Raw genomic sequence first — 19,310 nt, forward strand, 5'->3', positions numbered from 1 at the left:
TAAAGCTGTTTATAAACTGTATGGCAATATTAATTTTTATTATCATTACCCTTAAAATAAGCTCTTTTGTCAGTAACTATTATTTTAGTTAACAAGATGGAATTTACTTCAAATACCTCAGTTTTCTTTTGCTTGCAAATCACAATGAAAAGAGTAGTATATATTACCGGAAAAATATAGCCAAGTGAAGTGTCTTCCCATGCGAAATCCATTTATTTCCAACTTGTACAAGCAATGAAGTGGAAAAGAAATGAGAGCTGACATAGTAGTGGAAAAATAAAAAGCAGGGGTTTCATTGAACAGAATAGTATGGTAAAAGAGGCAAAGAAATTTGTCAACCTTTAGGGGCTTATAGTATCCAGACTTTTTTTAAGTACTAAAAGAAAGTAAAGAATTTTCTAAGCAATGTCCACACAATTCAAATTTTGACAAGTGAAAATATCAGACATAATAATTTATTAGAAATTATTTTAGAGACACTTGGGATAGGCGGAGCAAGATGGCCTAATAGGAACAGCTCCAGTCTCCAACTCCCAGCGCGAGCGACACAGAAGACAGGTGATTTCTGCATTTTCAACTGAGGTACTGGGTTCATCACACTGGGGAGTGCCAGACGATCGGTGCTGGTCAGCTGCTGCAGCCCGACCAGCTAGAGCTGAAGCAGGGGGAGGCATTGCCTCACCTGGGAAGCACAAGGGGGAAGGGAGTCCCTTTTCCTAGCCAGGGGAACTGAGACACACAACACCTGGAACTCCCACCCCAATACTGCGCTCTAAGCAAACAGGCACACCAGGAGATCATATCCCACACCTGGCCGGGAGGGTCCCACACCCACGGAGCCTCCCTCATTGCTAGCTCAGCAGTCTGCGATCTACTGGCAAGGCAGCAGCAAGGCTGGGGGAGGGGCGCCCGCCATTGCTGAGGCTTAAGTAGGTAAACAAAGCCGCTGGGAAGCTCGAACTGGGTGGAGCTCACAGCAGCTCAAGGAAACCTGCCTGTCTCTGTAGACTCCACCTCTGGGGACCGGGCACAGTAAACTAAACAAATGCAGCAGACACCTCTGCAGACGCAAACGACTCTGTCTGACAGCTTTGAAGAGAGCAGTGGATCTCCCAACACGGAGGTTGAGATCTGAGAAGGGACAGACTCCCTGCTCAAGTGGGTCCCTGACCCCTGAGTAGCCTAACTGGGAGACATCCCCCACTAGGGGCAGTCTGACACCCCACACCTCACAGGGTGGAGTACACCCCTGAGAGGAAGCTTCCAAAGCAAGAATCAGACAGGTACACTCGCTGTTCAGAAGTATTCTATCTTCTGCAGCCTCTGCTGCTGATACCCAGGCAAACAAGGTCTGGAGTGGACCTCAAGCAATCTCCAACAGACCTACAGCTGTGGGTCCTGACTGTTAGAAGGAAAACTATCAAACAGGAAGGACACCTACACCAAAACCCCATCAGTACATCACCATCATCAAAGACAAGAGGCAGATAAAACCACAAAGATGGGGAAAAAGCAGGGCAGAAAAGCTGGAAATTCAAAAAATAAGAGCGCATCTCCCCCGGCAAAGGAGCGCAGCTCATCGCCAGCAACGGATCAAAGCTGGACGGAGAATGACTTTGACGAGATGAGAGAAGAAGGCTTCAGTCCATCAAATTTCTCAGAGCTAAAGGAGGAATTACATACCCAGCGCAAAGAAACTAAAAATCTTGAAAAAAAAGTGGAAGAATTGATGGCTAGAGTAATTAATGCAGAGAAGGTCCTAAACGAAATGAAAGAGATGAAAACCATGACACGAGAAATACGTGACAAATGCACAAGCTTCAGTAACCGACTCGATCAACTAGAAGAAAGAGTATCAGCGATTGAGGATCAAATGAATGAAATGAAGCGAAGAGAAACCAAAAGAAAAAAGAAGAAAAAGAAGTGAACAAAGCCTGCAAGAAGTATGGGATTATGTAAAAAGACCAAATCTACATCTGATTGGGGTGCCTGAAAGTGAGGGGGAAAATGGAACCAAGTTGGAAAACACTCTTCAGGATATCATCCAGGAGAACTTCCCCAACCTAGTAGGGCAGGCCAACATTCAAATCCAGGAAATACAGAGAACGCCACAAAGATACTCCTCGAGAAGAGCAACTCCAAGACACATAATTGCCATATTCACCAAAGTTGAAATGAAGGAAAAAATCTTAAGGGCAGCCAGAGAGAAAGGTCGGGTTACCCACAAAGGGAAGCCCATCAGACTAACAGCAGATCTCTCGGCAGAAGCTCTACAAGCCAGAAGAGAGTGGGGGCCAATATTCAACGTTCTTAAAGAAAAGAATTTTAAACCCAGAATTTCATATCCAGCCAAACTAAGTTTCATAAGTGAAGGAGAAATAAAATCCTTTACAGATAAGCAAATGCTTAGAGATTTTGTCACCACTAGGCCTGCCTTACAAGAGACCCTGAAGGAAGCACTCAACATGGAAAGGAACAACCGGTACCAGCCATTGCAAAAACATGCCAAAATGTAAAGACCATCGAGGCTAGGAAGAAACTGCATCAACTAACGAGCAAAATAACCAGTTAATATCATAATGGCAGGATCAAGTTCACACATAACAATCTTAACCTTAAATGTAAATGGACTAAATGCTCCAATTAAAAGACACAGACTGGCAAACTGGATAAAGAGTCAAGACCCATCAGTCTGCTGTATTCAGGAGACCCATCTCACACGCAGAGACATACATAGGCTCAAAATAAAGGGATGGAGGAAGATTTACCAAGCAAATGGAGAACAAAAAAAAGCGGGGGTTGCAATACTAGTCTCTGATAAAACAGACTTTAAACCATCAAAGATCAAAAGAGACAAAGAAGGCCATTACATAATGGTAAAGGGATCAATTCAACAGGAAGAGCTAACTATCCTAAATATATATGCACCCAATACAGGAGCACCCAGATTCATCAAGCAAGTCCTTAGAGACTTACAAAGAGACTTAGACTCCCATACAATAATAATGGGAGACTTCAACACTCCACTGTCAACATTAGACAGATCAACGAGACAGAAAGTTAACAAGGATATCCAGGAATTGAACTCGTGTCTGCAGCAAGCAGACCTAATAGACATCTATAGAACTCTCCACCCCAAATCAACAGAATATACATTCTTCTCAGCACCACATCGTACTTACTCCAAAATTGACCACGTAATTGGAAGTAAAGCACTCCTCAGCAAATGTACAAGAACAGAAATTATAACAAACTGTCTCTCAGACCACAGTGCAATCAAACTAGAACTCAGGACTAAGAAACTCAATCAAAACCGCTCAACTACATGGAAACTGAACAACCTGCTCCTGAATGACTACTGGGTACATAACGAAATGAAGGCAGAAATAAAGATGTTCTTTGAAATCAATGAGAACAAAGATACAACATACCAGAATCTCTGGGACACATTTAAAGCAGTGTGTAGAGGGAAATTTATAGCACTAAATGCCTACAAGAGAAAGCAGGAAAGATCTAAAATTGACACTCTAACATCTCAATTAAAAGAACTAGAGAAGCAAGAGCAAACACATTCGAAAGCTAGCAGAAGGCAAGAAATAACTAAGATCAGAGCAGAACTGAAGGAGATAGAGACACAAAAAACCCTCCAAAAAATCAATGAATCCAGGAGTTGGTTTTTTGAAAAGATCAACAAAATTGACAGACCACTAGCAAGACTAATAAAGAAGAAAAGAGAGAAGAATCAAATCGACGCAATTAAAAATGATAAAGGGGATATCACCACCAATCCCACAGAAATACAAACTACCATCAGAGAATACTATAAACACCTTTATGCAAATAAACTGGAAAATTTAGAAGAAATGGATAATTTCCTGGACACTTACACTCTTCCAAGACTAAACCAGGAAGAAGTTGAATCCCTGAATAGACCAATAGCAGGCTCTGAAATTGAGGCAATAATTAATAGCCTACCAACCAAAAAAAGTCCAGGACCAGATGGATTCACAGCTGAATTCTACCAGAGGTACAAGGAGGAGTTGGTACCATTCCTTCTGAAACTATTCCAATCAATAGAAAAAGAGGGAATCCTCCCTAACTCATTTTATGAGGCCAACATCATCCTGATACCAAAGCCTGGCAGAGACACAACAAAAAAAGAGAATTTTAGACCAATATCCCTGATGAACATCGATGCAAAAATCCTCAATAAAATACTGCCAAACCGGATTCAGCAACACATCAAAAAGCTTATCTACCATGATCAAGTGGGCTTCATCCCTGGGATGCAAGGTTGGTTCAACATTCACAAATCAATAAACATAATCCAGCATATAAACAGAACCAAAGACAAGAACCACATGATTATCTCAATAGATGCAGCAAAGGCTTTTGACAAAATTCAACAGCCCTTCATGCTAAAAACGCTCAATAAATTCGGTATTGATGGAACGTACCTCAAAATAATAAGAGCTATTTATGACAAACCCACAGCCAATATCATACTGAATGGGCAAAAACTGGAAAAATTCCCTTTGAAAACTGGCACAAGACAGGGATGCCCTCTCTCACCACTCCTATTCAACATAGTGTTGGAAGTTCTGGCTAGGGCAATTAGGCAAGAGAAAGAAATCAAGGGTATTCAGTTAGGAAAAGAAGAAATCAAATTGTCCCTGTTTGCAGATGACATGATTGTATATTTAGAAAACCCCATTGTCTCAGCCCAAAATCTCCTTAAGCTGATAAGCAACTTCAGCAAAGTCTCAGGATACAAAATTAATGTGCAAAAATCACAAGCATTCTTATACACCAGTAACAGACAAACAGAGAGCCAAATCAGGAATGAACTTCCATTCACAATTGCTTCAAAGAGAATCAAATACCTAGGAATCCAACTTACAAGGGATGTAAAGGACCTCTTCAAGGAGAACTACAAACCACTGCTCAGTGAAATCAAAGAGGACACAAACAAATGGAAGAACATACCATGCTCATGGATAGAAAGAATTAATATCGTGAAAATGGCCATACTGCCCAAGGTAATTTATAGATTCAATGCCATCCCCATCAAGCTACCAATGAGTTTCTTCACAGAATTGGAAAAAACTGCTTTAAAGTTCATATGGAACCAAAAAAGAGCCCGCATCTCCAAGACAATCCTAAGTCAAAAGAACAAAGCTGGAGGCATCACGCCACCTGACTTCAAACTATACTACAAGGCTACAGTAACCAAAACAGCATGGTACTGGTACCAAAACAGAGATATAGACCAATGGAACAGAACAGAGTCCTCAGAAATAATACCACTCATCTACAGCCATCTGATCTTTGATAAACCTGAGAGAAACAAGAAATGGGGAAAGGATTCCCTATTTAATAAATGGTGCTGGGAAAATTGGCTAGCCATAAGTAGAAAGCTGAAACTGGATCCTTTCCTTGCTCCTTATACGAAAATTAATTCAAGATGGATTAGAGACTTAAATGTTAGACCTAATCCCATAAAAACCCTAGAGGAAAACCTAGGTAGTACCATTCAGGACATAGGCATGGGCAAAGACTTCATGTCTAAAACACCAAAAGCAACAGCAGCAAAAGCCAAAATTGACAAATGGGATCTCATTAAACTAAAGAGCTTCTGCACCGCAAAAGAAACTACCATCAGAGTGAACAGGCAACCTACAGAATGGGAGAAAATTTTTACAATCTACTCATCTGACAAAGGGCTAATACCCAGAACCTACAAAGAACTCAAACAAATTTACAAGAAAAAAACAAACAACCCCATCAAAAAGTGGGCAAAGGATATGAACAGATATTTCTCAAAAGAAGACATTCATACAGCCAACAGACACATGAAAAAATGCTCATCATCACTGGCCATCAGAGAAATGCAAATCAAAACCACAATGAGATACTATCTCACACCAGTTAGAATGGCAATCATTCAAAAGTCAGGAAACAACAGGTGCTGGAGAGGATGTGGAGAAATAGGAACACTTTTACACTGTTGGTGGGATTGTAAACTAGTTCAACCATTATGGAAAACAGTATGGCGATTCCTCAAGGATCTAGAACTAGATGTACCATATGACCCAGCCATCCCATTACTGGGTATATACCCAAAGGATTATAAATTATGCTGCTATAAAGACACATGCACACGTATGTTTATTACGGCACTATTCACAATAGCAAAGACTTGGAATCAACCCAAATGTCCATCAGTGACAGATTGGATTAAGAAAATGTGGCACATATACACCATGGAATACTATGCAGCCATCAAAAAGGATGAGTTTGTGTCCTTTGTAGGGACATGGATGCAGCTGGAAACCATCATTCTTAGCAAACTATCACAAGAACAGAAAACCAAACACCGCATGTTCTCACTCATAGGTGGGAACTGAACAATGAGATCACTTGGACTCAGGAAGGGGAACATCACACACCGGGGCCTATCATGGGGAGGGGGGAGGGGGGAGGGATTGCATTGGGAGTTATACCTGATGTAAATGACGAGGTGATGGGTGCAGCACACCAACATGGCACAAGTATACATATGTAACAAACCTGCACGTTATGCACATGTACCCTACAACTTAAAGTATAATAATAATGAATAAATTTTAAAAAAAAGAAATTATTTTCGACAAAAGTCCAGCTGATTTCTTTCTTTTAGAGTTCTTTGCCTTTTTGTAAACTTAATCATACAAATCTGATGAAAGTAGGTTATTTGTCAGTGTGTAAAACTTGACTGGTTTTTTTTGGGACCAGACATAGAAACCAAACTATAATAGAAATATGGAGATGGTTTTGTGGGATGCTTTTCTTTAAATATGATAAATCACTCTCTTAATGATAATATAGAGATTTGTTAGCCTTTTAAAAAAATCCTATGAAATCGTAAACTGACATCATGTGTGCGTAGTCTCCACAAAGAATACAAACCAATCTTAATGATTTGGTTCAGCAAATGTTTTTCTTGTTCCCTATTTGGTGCAGGCTAAACCTTAAACATATTGAAAAATAGCTTAAATTTTTAACTTCTGTGCCTGCAACTATTTTTTCTGTCATCTGGCCACCACTTTGCTTTGAACTATTGTTTAAACATATATTTTCATTCAAAGAAGGGCTTTTTAAATTTAAACCACAGAATAAAATATTTCTAGATAAGGTACAATGAGACAGTGCTACTAAAGACTGTCATATCTATTATACATATTTCTAAAGCACAGGCGAGTAGGTGTCACAGAATAATATTTCATTATGTTTCCTAACAGAATTCTGTTTATCCAAAACAAATGTGTTAGAATTTTATTTTGAATATTAACTGCTATAAATAACTGGCTTCATATGCTCCTTTAGAAAAAGTAAGTGAGCAATAGGTAAATTAGACATTAATCAAACTTTAGAAGAACATTAGCAAACATTAACAAAACTTGTATTGCTCTTAAAATTATAATAGCTTAAGGCATCATAATTTGAATAACTACATTCCTCTATTAACATTTTTGGTTCAGAAAACTGGAATATGAGAAGAGTTTTATATTAGCCTTTGATATGATGCTTTACCTTGTAAACATTCAATTTGGAGACATGCTTATAGTTTTAGAAACATAAAGCATTTTAAGTTATTTAGATACACTAAAACTTGGTGTTAATTTCTGGTTCTCTTTTATATTCATTTAATTATTTCTTAAACTAATTGTTTGAAAATAATTTTGAGGTGGTCAGTACCACCCATAATTTATTTTTAGAGCATAACCAGTTATTTACACCTTTTCTGTTATTTCTATAATCATCCTAAGAGATTACTAACATAAAAATTCACATTGAAATGATTGAAAACAAAGCAACTGAGAGGAAAGATGAAAATGAAGGGCAAGAGAAATAAAGTAACAGGAAAATGGGATAAACTAGTCACATTGAATAATCAATAACTTTACTCAAATATTCCTACAGCTAAAGTGAAAATAAATAAGTTAGCAAATAAAATTGCACTGAACCTTTTTTTTTTTTCTTCAGATGAAAGGAACTAGATTCTGAAAGACATTGTCCAGTAGACAGAAAATAGTTGGTATTTTAGACCATGTTTTAGCAAACATCCACTAGTGCCTTTAAATGGATGGTGGGTTTTTTGGGTACACTAAGAGAAAATTATCAATTTTATTGCTTTCCAGTGATTTGATCTCATAAAGGAATATATCTTGAAGATAGAATGTCATTTGGGGTTTTTCTCTAAATAAAACTTACCTAAATCCAGTCAAGCTTTACTGTTGGTGAATTCACATTTGAATTATCTTAGCATTCTTTCCTCTTAATAAAAATAGAACTCACATACACAAGATGCAGGGATGTAGATACTAACATTAGTGGCTGGCCATGAAAACTATGATACAAACTTTTTGTCCTACTCAGACCCATCACATTTCTTCACAGGTTTGGTTCACAGAGTTGCTTATGAATAATGTTATTAGAGAATGGATTTGCTTGGATACAACTTGGTAAAGAGATTAAAATGTAATAAAGATACAAATTGTCTAGATAGTTTTGGTTATGCTATTTGTTATCTGTGCAACCCATAGAATAATTGGCCATTACTATTTCCAATGAAATATCTATGCCAGCTTGTAACAGCTGTCTTGGAACTAAATAAACTAAAAATTTTGGAGAAGTTAAATATGAGCTTTGTTAGGCAATTTCATCAGGATTTAGAAGATGGTAAGACAAATCCTAATTAGAGTTATGAGAAGATAGATGATGTTTGAACTGAGTGTTAAGGAACTGACAGAAGTTAGCTATTTCAGGAATAATAAGAAAGACATTAGAGGAACAGAATACCACATCTATGAGGAATTAAAATATGGATCATAAACCTAGCCCTCTTGCATTAATAACTTTCATTTCTTCTCTTTTATGACCTCACAAAATCTCATCATATGAGTGTTTCTCTGGAGAATTGTAAGCATATACTGTATTGGTAAACCAGCAAAAATACTCATCTGCTATCTAACCAATCATGAATACTGTCTGTTTATTTTATTCATCTATCTATATCTATCTAATTTATGTGTATGTGAGTCTATGTGAGGGTAAAAACTCAATAGTTATGAGGTCCCAAAATGTAAGTCTCTAGTGGTAGTTACTGTAGAAGCTATAATGTAACAATGATCTATGTATAAAAATATTACAGTATTAGATGTCTCTATAAAAATAAATGCTGAATGGTACTCACAAGGCATCCTGAATGAGTTGAAACTAGGATAGTAAAGGGAATTATAAAATTATGGAACCCCGAAAGATGGACAGGAATTAAATGCATAAAAAGAAAAAGAAATTGAATGAAAATTATACAAAAATAGTAATATACATTTTCATTTCCATTAATAATTAAAGAAGTGAATGATATTTTATAGGGCTTATCCAGAAATACACATTGGAAATAAGTTTTGTTGGAAAAGCAATCTAATTGAGAAAGCTTTTCTGCCTTCTTGAATAATACTATTAGATGGAAAAAAAGTACACACAAGAAAAATAAACAATTAACTTCTGAACTATGATAAAAACATTTTTGAAAATATTGTTCTTTAACAAATACAAGGATATTTTAAACATGCTAAGCAGAATGTCCCTGTATATAGCAATAAGCCAGGAATACCTGGCTTTTTAGTGAGTTTCAGTACATTAAGTAACCAATACTCTTACTAGAGACAAATGTCTAAAATGTCAACTTTGAGAAACATACTTCATTGCTGTGGCTTTCTGACCCTTCTCTGCTCATATGAACAGATATTCCATGTGCATGTTACCCTTAAAACTCTTTATAATCTTTCTGATCCCAGACATAAAGGACTTAAATTCAGCCATTTGAATTTATGGCAATAAAAACAGCTATATGAAGAATGTTAATGTGCTCAGAATTATTGAACAGAAAAGTTTGATATCCCCTTAAGGCCAAATTTCACTAGAGCCTCCCATTAAGCATGCTTAATCAAACAAAATGGTGCTGAAAATTAAGGCAATTATCCTGCTGATTTAAATTTGAAATGTCCCTGAAATATTCTAATAAAGAAATGTTTAACTTTCTTTTAAATCTAAATATATGCTGCCATGAATTGACTTTTAGCTATTTATTTTACAAATTAGGGTTTCATTTTTCTTACATGGAAAGGGAAAGTTAAAGTAAATAACTTGTAAAAAATTAGCTTTAAAATCTTGAGAAACATTTATACAGATTGGGTTTGATTAATGAGCTACAACTGCCATTAAATTCAAATGAAATGTGCAAATAAGTTTAACCCAGGGAATTTACTGGTTAATTTTAAAATGTTTGCCAGTTCTTGGGCATACTCAGTCCCTGGTCTCCTAGAACTTATGCTAGAGGGAGACCATAGACAATAAATGAGTAAGCAGAAATATTATTCTGTTAATTTCAGATGAAGACAAGTGCCTAGAAGAAAATAAAATTAGGTAAAATGTTGTGAATGACAGAGGTGCAGGGTGAGGGGTAGAGAACTACATTACCTAGAGTGGTCAGAGAAACCCTCCTAGGGGACATTTGGGCTGATACCAAGATGACAGGAAGCATCTATCTATGCAAGGATTTGCAGGAGGGAACATTCAGCATAGAAAAAAATGATAAATGCAAAAGGCCTTGTGCAGCTATGAAGTGAGCTCAATTCTCCTGTTCCAAGTCTATAGGATCACAAATATCCTAAAGAACTCGGAGGGTTAAGAGAGAAGTCATCCTCTCAGAATAATGTTTAAGTTGACTGATGTTCAGCATGCAATTAATGTGTACCTATTTGCCACATAAAATCACACACTACATAATGATGTTTTGGTCAACAACGACACATATACAATGGTGGTCCCATAGTATACTACTGTATTTTTACCAAACCTTTTCTATATGTAGATATTTTTGGATACACAAATACTTACCATTGTGTTACAGTTGCCCACAGCATTCATTACAGACACATGCTTTTCAAGTTTGTAAGCTATACCATCTAGGTTTGTATAAGAACATTTTGTAATGTTCACATGATAATGAAATCACCTAATGGTGCATTCCCCAAACTGTATCCCAGTCTTTCACTGTTGCATGTACACCGAATACAGTTACAAAAGATGTACAAGAGATGTTTTTTAAGAGTTTATATTTTGATGAAGCCTTACATTTGAATAATACATAATAAATACATAATAATAAAATCATTTTACAAATATTGTTATAATGGGTCTACTATAGATTAAATATATGAGGTTTTTTCTCATTTTGTGTTTTATCTTGAATGCATTTTGTAACATTTGCATTATACTTCAGATCACCTCTAAGTATCAGTCAGCTAGCTATAAATCAACCCTCATTTTACCTATCAATCAGTATAAATAGATACACACCTAAACCTGCAATAGACCCTGTGGATGGCAAATATGCAAGGTGTGGTTCTTGATTTCATTCAGTGTGTGGTTATGTAAGACAGCAGGTAGCACCTGATAATGTACTAAGTTCTAGGTATCATTTGAACATGCAGATATAGAGTGCATTAAGTTCAAAGGAGGGAAAGATAGCTGTGGTGTACGACATTCATGGAAGAATTTATAAATAAAAAATGTAAGGGTATATGTAGTTTTGTGAAAAGAAGCAGAAAAGCAGGGCCTGGAAATCTGTGTACTCTCAGTTTACAAAGTTCTCGCTCCTGTGCTCCTTGATATAGTTTGGCTGTGTCCCCACCCAAATTTCATCTTGAATTGTAGTTCCTGTAGTCCCCACATGTCATGGAAGGGATCCAGTGGGAAGTAATTTAATCCTGGGGGTGGTTACCCCCATGCTGCTCTTGGCACTTCTCTTTGCTTGGCACTTCTCCTTGCTGCCACCATGTGAAGAAGGTCATGTTTGCTTCCCCTTCCACCATGATTATAAGTTTCCTGAAGCCTTACAAGCCTTGCTGAACAGTGAGTCAACTAAACCTCTTTCTTTATAAATTACCCAGTCTTGGGTATGTCTTTATTAGCAGCATGAGAATGGACTAATACAGTAAATTGGTACTGGGAGTGTGACACTTCTGTAAAGATATGCAAAAATGTAGAAATGACTTTGGAACTGGGTAACATGCAGAGGTTGGAAGAGTTTGGAGAGCTCAGAAGACAGGAGGATGTGGGAAAGTTTGGAAGTTCCTAGAGACTTGTTGAATGGCTTTGACCAAAATGCTGATAGTGATATGGGCAATAAAGTCCAGGCTGAGGTGGTCTCAGAGATGGCAAACTTATTGGGAACTGTAGTAAAGGTCACTCTTGCTATGCAAAGAGAGTGGCAGCATTTTGTGCGTGCCCTAGAGATCTGTGGAACTTTGAATTTGAGAGAGACAATTTAGGGTATCTGGCAAAAGAAATTTCTAAGCAGCAAAGCATTTAAAAGGAAGCAGAGCATAAAAGTTTGGAAAATTTGCAGCCTGTTGATGCAATAGAAAAGAAAAACCTATTTTCTATAGAGAAATTCAAGCCTGTTGCAGAAATCTGCATAAGTAACAAGGAGCCAAATATTAACCTCCAAGACAATGGGGAACAGATTTCCAGGTCATGTTGGAGACCTTCACAGCAGCCCTTCCCATCACAGGCCTGGAGGCCTAGGAAGGAAAAATAGTTTAGTGAGCTGAGCCCAGGGCCACCCTTGCTGTGTGCAGCCTTGGGACTTGGTGCCCTCCATCCCAGATGCTCTAACTATGGGTAAAAGGAGCCAACATACATTTCAGGCCATTTTTTAGGGGGTGAAAGCCCCAAGCCTTGGCAACTTCCACATGGTGTTAGGCCTGTGGGTTCACAGAAGTCAAGAATTGAGGTTGGGAGACTTCTGCCTAGATTTCAGAGGTTGTATGACAATGCCTGGATGTCCAGGCAGAAGTTTGCTGCAGGGGCTGAGCCATCATGCTGAACCTCTTGCTAGGGCAGTGTGGAAGGGAAATGTGGGGTGCAAGCTCCCACACAGAGTCCCCCCCTGGACATTGTCTAGTGGATCTGTGAGAAGAGGGCTACCATCCTCTAGACCCCAGAATGGTAGCTCCACCAACAGCTTGCACCGTGTACTTGGAAAAGTCACAGACATTCAACCCCAACCCATGAAAGCAGACAGGAGAGGGTCTGTCCCCTGCAAAGCCACAGGGATGGAGCTACCCAAGGCCTTAGGAGCCCACCTCTTGTATCAGTTTGACCTGGATGTGAGACGCGGAGTCAGAGAAGATCATTTTGTAACCTTAAGGTTTAATGACTGCCCTGTTGGATTTTGGACTTGCGTGGGGCCTGTCGCTTCTTTGTTTTGGCGAATTTCTCCCATTTGGAATGAGTGTATTTACCCAATGCCTGTACCTCCATTGTATCTAGGAGGTAACTAACTTGCTTTTGATTTTACAGGCTCATAGGCAGAAAGGACTTGCCTTGTCTCAGATAAGACTGTGGACTGTGGACTATGGATACTTTTCTTTTTCTTTTCTTTTCTTTGTTTTCTTTTGTTTCCTTTTCTTTTCTCTTCTCTTCTTTTCTTTTATTTTCTTTTTTTTTTTTTTTTTGACAGTCTCACTCTGTTGCACAGGTTGGCATACAGTGGCACAATCTCAGCTCACTACAACCTCCTCCTCCTGGGTTCAAGCAATTCTCATGACTCAGCCTCCCAAGTAGCCCACAGGTGTGGGCCACCACATCTGGTTACTTTTTGTATTTTGAGTAGAAACGGAAAATGCAACATCTGCATCTTCACCATATTGGCCAGGCTGGTCTTGAACTCCTGACCTCAGGTGATCCACCCACCATTGCCTCCCAAAGTGCTGGTATTAAAGGCATGAACCACCGGGCCCTGCTGGACTGTGGACTTTTGAGTTAATGCTGAAATAGGTTAAGATTTTGAGTTAATGCTGAAATGAGTTAAGATGCCTCCTCATTGGGAAGGCATAATTGCTTTTGAAATGTGATGACAGGAGATTTGAAAGGGGTGGAATGATAAGATATGGGTGTGTCCCCACCCAAATCTCATCTTGAATTGTAGTTCCCATAATCTCCACCTGTTGGAGGGATCTGGTGGGAGGTAATTTAATCATAGGGGTGGTTAGTTGAGTGCTGCTGTTCTCATGATGGTGAGTGATTCTCACAAGATCTGATGGTTTTACAAAGGGCTTTCCACCCTTTTGCTGGATGCTTTTTGCTGCTACCATGTGAAGAAGGATGTGTTTGCTTCCCCTTCCACCACAATTGTACATTTCCTAAGGCCTTCCCAGTCTTACTGAACTGTGAGTCAATTAAACCTCTTTCCTTTATAAATTACCCAGTCTTGGGTATGTCTTTATTAAGAGCATGAGAACAGACTAATACACTCCTACTTTGTGCTTTGAGACATATCCAAGTTTAGAGTGGGACATCTGATTTCCTACCTTTTGTTTTCCCTATGGAAGATTATATGAATGAAGTATTACTAAAGCATTACATGTGTATCTTATAAAACTAAGATTTAAATGGCAGAATTAATAAAGTATTTATTAAAAATTCACTAAACTGAACCTGTTATTTTTGTATACCTATATCTGATCCCTTAAAGACATCTAGGACAAAATTACAAATCTGTTGTTTTTGTAAATGTTCAGTTAGGAAACCTACTGCACCTTGCTTGTCAAAATTAATGCATTCAAAATCAAATCTATGTATTTTTTATTAAAGAGCCAAATTTAAATCTCTATGGTAACGACTGCAATAAATGTGCAACATCTTAAGCTATGATTATATTGTCACACTTAGTGATGTCTATCTTGAGTACATGACTACCAATCGTTTCACTGTTGTTCTAGTCAACCAGAAATGTAGTTAAAAAAGGAAACCAATTATGAGATTTATTTAAATAAGACTGAACAATTTCTGCAATAACAGATTCTAGATAGTAGAACTTACTCTGAGTGTGTGAGATAATGTTGAGGGAAGAATTTCATCCAACTGTACAAAAATTGAGTGGTAAGTACCAATACTTAATTACTACTGAGAAATTAAGTATAATTGAAAAGCTAGTTGTTGATTTTCAATAGATATTTTAAATTACCCTTAAAAAATATATTCAGCCAAACAATATTTACAACATCTGCAAAATTCCAAATTTGATGCATTATAAATTCTAAAAATATTTTATAATTGCCAAGCTAACCATGTGGTTACACTGCAAATATGCCAAAATTGAAATAAACATTCTTGGTGTGGAATTATCAGCATTTCTTTACTGCCACCATGATGCACCTGCATGTGATAATATATTTCTGCATGCCCTACTCTATTATGAAAGTTCTGGCAACATTTTCCCACTTACTTACTTACCCCATTGCCTAGTAATATGTGATCCTTGCCAAAATATATTTTTCTCTATTTTAATTGGTCAACCAAATTCTATATTTACTTTTTAAAATCCTATATTGTAGTTGGTCAACCAACTTTATATTCTATATTATTAATTGGCCAATAAAAGCTATTTGCATTTGAGAAATACATCATAACTTATGGAATTCCTAAATTAAGATAAAAATCTATACAAAACTTTAAGCCTACTGTGTCACACAGTAATCCTGTAATGGTCAATTTGGATAGTAATTAGACCTGATGGAAGACTACTGCTCCTTGATCATTTCTCTGACCCTACAAGAGAAGACCTCAGGAACTGCAAGATTTATTTTCATATTTGGGGAACAAAATGGAAGTTCTTGATTTTATAAAGTTACGGAAAGTTCAAGATGTACCTAAAGCAGCTGGAAATGTGTTGCAGAGTTGAGACAAAGGATAAGGAATTAAATGGGTGTATGAGGATTGATTAATTTGCCAAGGAAGAAAATAGGCAGAGCAAAAGAGCAAGGCATGTCCTTAGGTAGCACCTACTTTAGGGGTGGGAGAAAGAAGAAAAAGTGATTGCTAAGTCAAAACTGTCAGTGAAGAACAAATAAAATGTCACAAAAACTTAGAAAGTTATGGTGATTGTCAACAGTGTCAAATGCTACAGAGAAGTCAGGAAGTAAGAATAATGTAAGCTCATAAAAAGTTTCATGAGCAGTTTCAGATGATGGATTCAAGATAGTGGAATAAAAAATGTTAAGATAATTGAGTTGTGAAAACATGTAGTGGGGGAAAAATCTTTTTAAGACATTTGCCAGCAAATAAGAACAAAAGTCATAGTAACTTTAAGGTTAAATATGAACAAAGTAATTATTTTGTATTTCCTATCATTTCATTTTATCATAAATTTTAAATATCCTCTATATTTTAGATAGGCAATATATCTAAAAATGAATAAGGAAGTATTTTTAAATACGAGGTGATATCTAAAAAGAAAAAGGAAGGGATAATTGATGAGATAAGTACCTGCAGGTATTGGACAAAAGGTATAGCAATAAAGAATATCTGCGTAACACTTAGTTTACAGTGCAGTTTTTTTTACTATGTCCTTACTAGAACACAGTGGATGAGTTCTTATTATCATCCTATTCTATAGTTGAAGTTTCTGAGCCTCAGATAAATTGTCATGTGCCTAGAAATTGGCAGGGCTAAATATTAAACTCACATCTCTTGACTCCAAGTCTAGTGCTCCCGTCATATGAGTTCAGGAGACCAAGGGCAAGGGTAAACTTTAGAGAAGAGGATTGACTTTCTTTCCTAAAATGGAAAGAAGAAACTAAGGATATTTGAGACATTTAAAGGTAGAAATGAGTAGAAAATCGGGTCAGCTTTTCTTGATCTCAAGGAAAGTGGAGGCAAAAGATTATTTTCAGAGAAGATGGAATTTATGGAGCTTGATAAGAGGTGAAAAGTTTGGATTAATCACAGCTTCTTCAACAAGCATTTGAATGAACATTTGATGTTCTCTATGGAGCTACTTTTAAATTTCACAAGAATAGCATTTCGAAATACTAGTATACCAAGGAAAATATCTTTACTGGACTTTAAGCATCATATCTAGAGAAATAAACTTTGCATTCTACTCTCCTTGTTTGTGACTGATAAGTTAGCAAAGTAATATGCCAAATGTTGCTATTTCAGGGTTACTTCTTTACTCTTCTAAAGTGTAATGTAACCTCCATTGACTAGTACCAATTAATTTTTTAATAATAAACTGTCAAAAGTAGAGTATTAGTTTCCTTCTTAGGAGGTTTGTGGGTTTCTTGAATAAGTACTTAAAGTGACGTTAACATGGATATTTTTAGGTGTTTCACATTGGTTCTTGCCAAACGCTATATAGAAAAAAAAAAGAAGTGCCTGTAAGATGAGTTTTGAGAAGTACTCATAGTTTTCCATTGACAGCATTAGAATTTTAGATATGCCCCCTAGGGAAAGTACTCATTTGAAGCAAAACTTACAGCTTTAAAAAATAATGTCTAGGTTCTTGACAAGAAACAAAATGACTCTAGCTGATTAAAAGCCAAGAGAAAGGCATCCTGTCTATGATGATGGTGGGGGTGAGAACCTCTCAAGTCCCCTTCTTGTAGGCATGAGAGACTGTTTATTTATTGATTTATTTCACTGTCAAATGCAAACTGATGACTAGACTTTAACCTTAATATGCCCAGTTTTGACATTCACAACTAGACTGGCCTGTGAGCTACTAGAAAGCTATGTATTATTATTTTTTTTTCTATGCCCCAGAGACCAGCATTGTGCTTGACAAAGCACAAAGTAATTGACTAATATATATTTGCTGAATATATGCCAGCCAGGATCTTAGAAAAAAATTCTAGAGAGGAGACAAGTTTTCCTCTTTCCTCAAATTTATCACAATTCTCTGCCTTTGGGACACATGTGACCACTTTACAAATTACACAGGAAATTTAATTGAAACTGAAATTCTGTAACTCCAATTAGGAGAGGTGGACATTTACAGATGGAGAGACTGAAGGAAAACTTTTTCTGAGCTACCAGGTTTTCTTTTCCACTCAAGTTCTTTTTATGTATTGCTGGCATCTGTGAAAGAGCAGGAGATGCCATATATTGCAGCTGGGTACCCAGGTGGTCTACTGATATTCAAAGGGGACTGGTTTGGCATGAATTCTGGGGCAGCGTCACGCAGCTGTCATGAGCCACTCTGTGGCTAGAAGCAGCAGATGTTACTGATATCTGAAAGGCAGTCATATCATCAGATATGGGAGAAGACCAATGTAAAATGCAAAGTATCTGACCCAAATATCATTTATGAAATCACACACATTTTCCATTCAGTTTTCAAATTAACGTCCACATACAATTTTTTTTCACAGTTGAGAGTAATTGATAGGCTTAATTATACAACAAGGAAAACAAAAATTCTAATAATTCTACTTTTGTTTTAATAATCACTTAAATGTACTGAAAGTACTTTCAGAGCCTCCAGGACGTATTATACCTTAAAATTGTTAATTATCGAGAGATGAAAAAGTGTTACTGTATCATATTTTGTTTCCTTTTTTCATGAGTCACTGTTCGAAACAATCTGTGCTCATTAAAAAGCAATACTTGTTTATAATGTGAAAACCTAAACATTAATTTCTTAAGCAGAAACATCTTATATTGTGCAGGATTTTTAACATCTGACAGATGGCTTTACATTTTTTATTTCTTGCCTGTTGTATTCATACATTTTATTTACACAGAGAATGGAAGATTTGCCATAATACAATCAGAACCATGTGGCTGGTGTATTGTTGATCTAAAGGACAATTGGGATTTTCTGAAATATCAGCAGCCCTAATAAGTTGTGGAGTAATGACATGTAACAATTTTTCTGATCCCAGAAAATACAGAAGGCATAGTGTGGTGATCAACCCTAAAAATCAGAAAACTCCAAGGCAAAGAAAGTTGTTGAAAGGCAAAAAGTGACAGTAGATTGTACATTATGAAATGTTGGCATGTGTGTTTTGGGGGTAGCTTCACTATGTTTTTAGCTGCTAGGAATGGGTTGCTGGTTTTGAGAGAGGTGGGAGATGAGATTAAAGTCTCCATCCATGATCAACACCACTTCACCATACCTCTCATACACACTGGTTCGTGCACATTTTGTTCTTAAACACATCCTCTCCTTCAATTCTACATTCAGTATATACATACCTTTGCATTCTTTCACTCTACATTTTTCTCTCCCTTTCCATGCCCCTACTCTGCCCCCGCTGCTGCTCCCTCAAAAGTCAGTTGCTAGGCCTTTGGAAAAGCAAAAGATAAACCGTGATTGAGAGACATCCTTTAAAAAAACCTACTTCAAGGTCAATTTGCTAATTCCTTTAGAAAATGAGTAAGTATGAAAAGGACCATTTTGAATTTGGGGCTTT

The 19,310-nt window shown here is 37.1% G+C and overlaps 1 protein-coding gene across 14 annotated transcripts in view; it reads left to right on the forward strand.

The window, feature by feature from the left end:
* LOC105493237 (polypeptide N-acetylgalactosaminyltransferase 13) overlaps positions 1-19,310 on the forward strand; it is a 623,722-nt gene that overhangs the window by 424,947 nt on the left and 179,465 nt on the right. The gene's annotated exons all lie outside the window — the stretch shown is intronic.

This window comes from Macaca nemestrina, chromosome 11, assembly GCF_043159975.1.
Source record: "Macaca nemestrina isolate mMacNem1 chromosome 11, mMacNem.hap1, whole genome shotgun sequence".
NCBI lineage: Eukaryota > Metazoa > Chordata > Mammalia > Primates > Cercopithecidae > Macaca > Macaca nemestrina.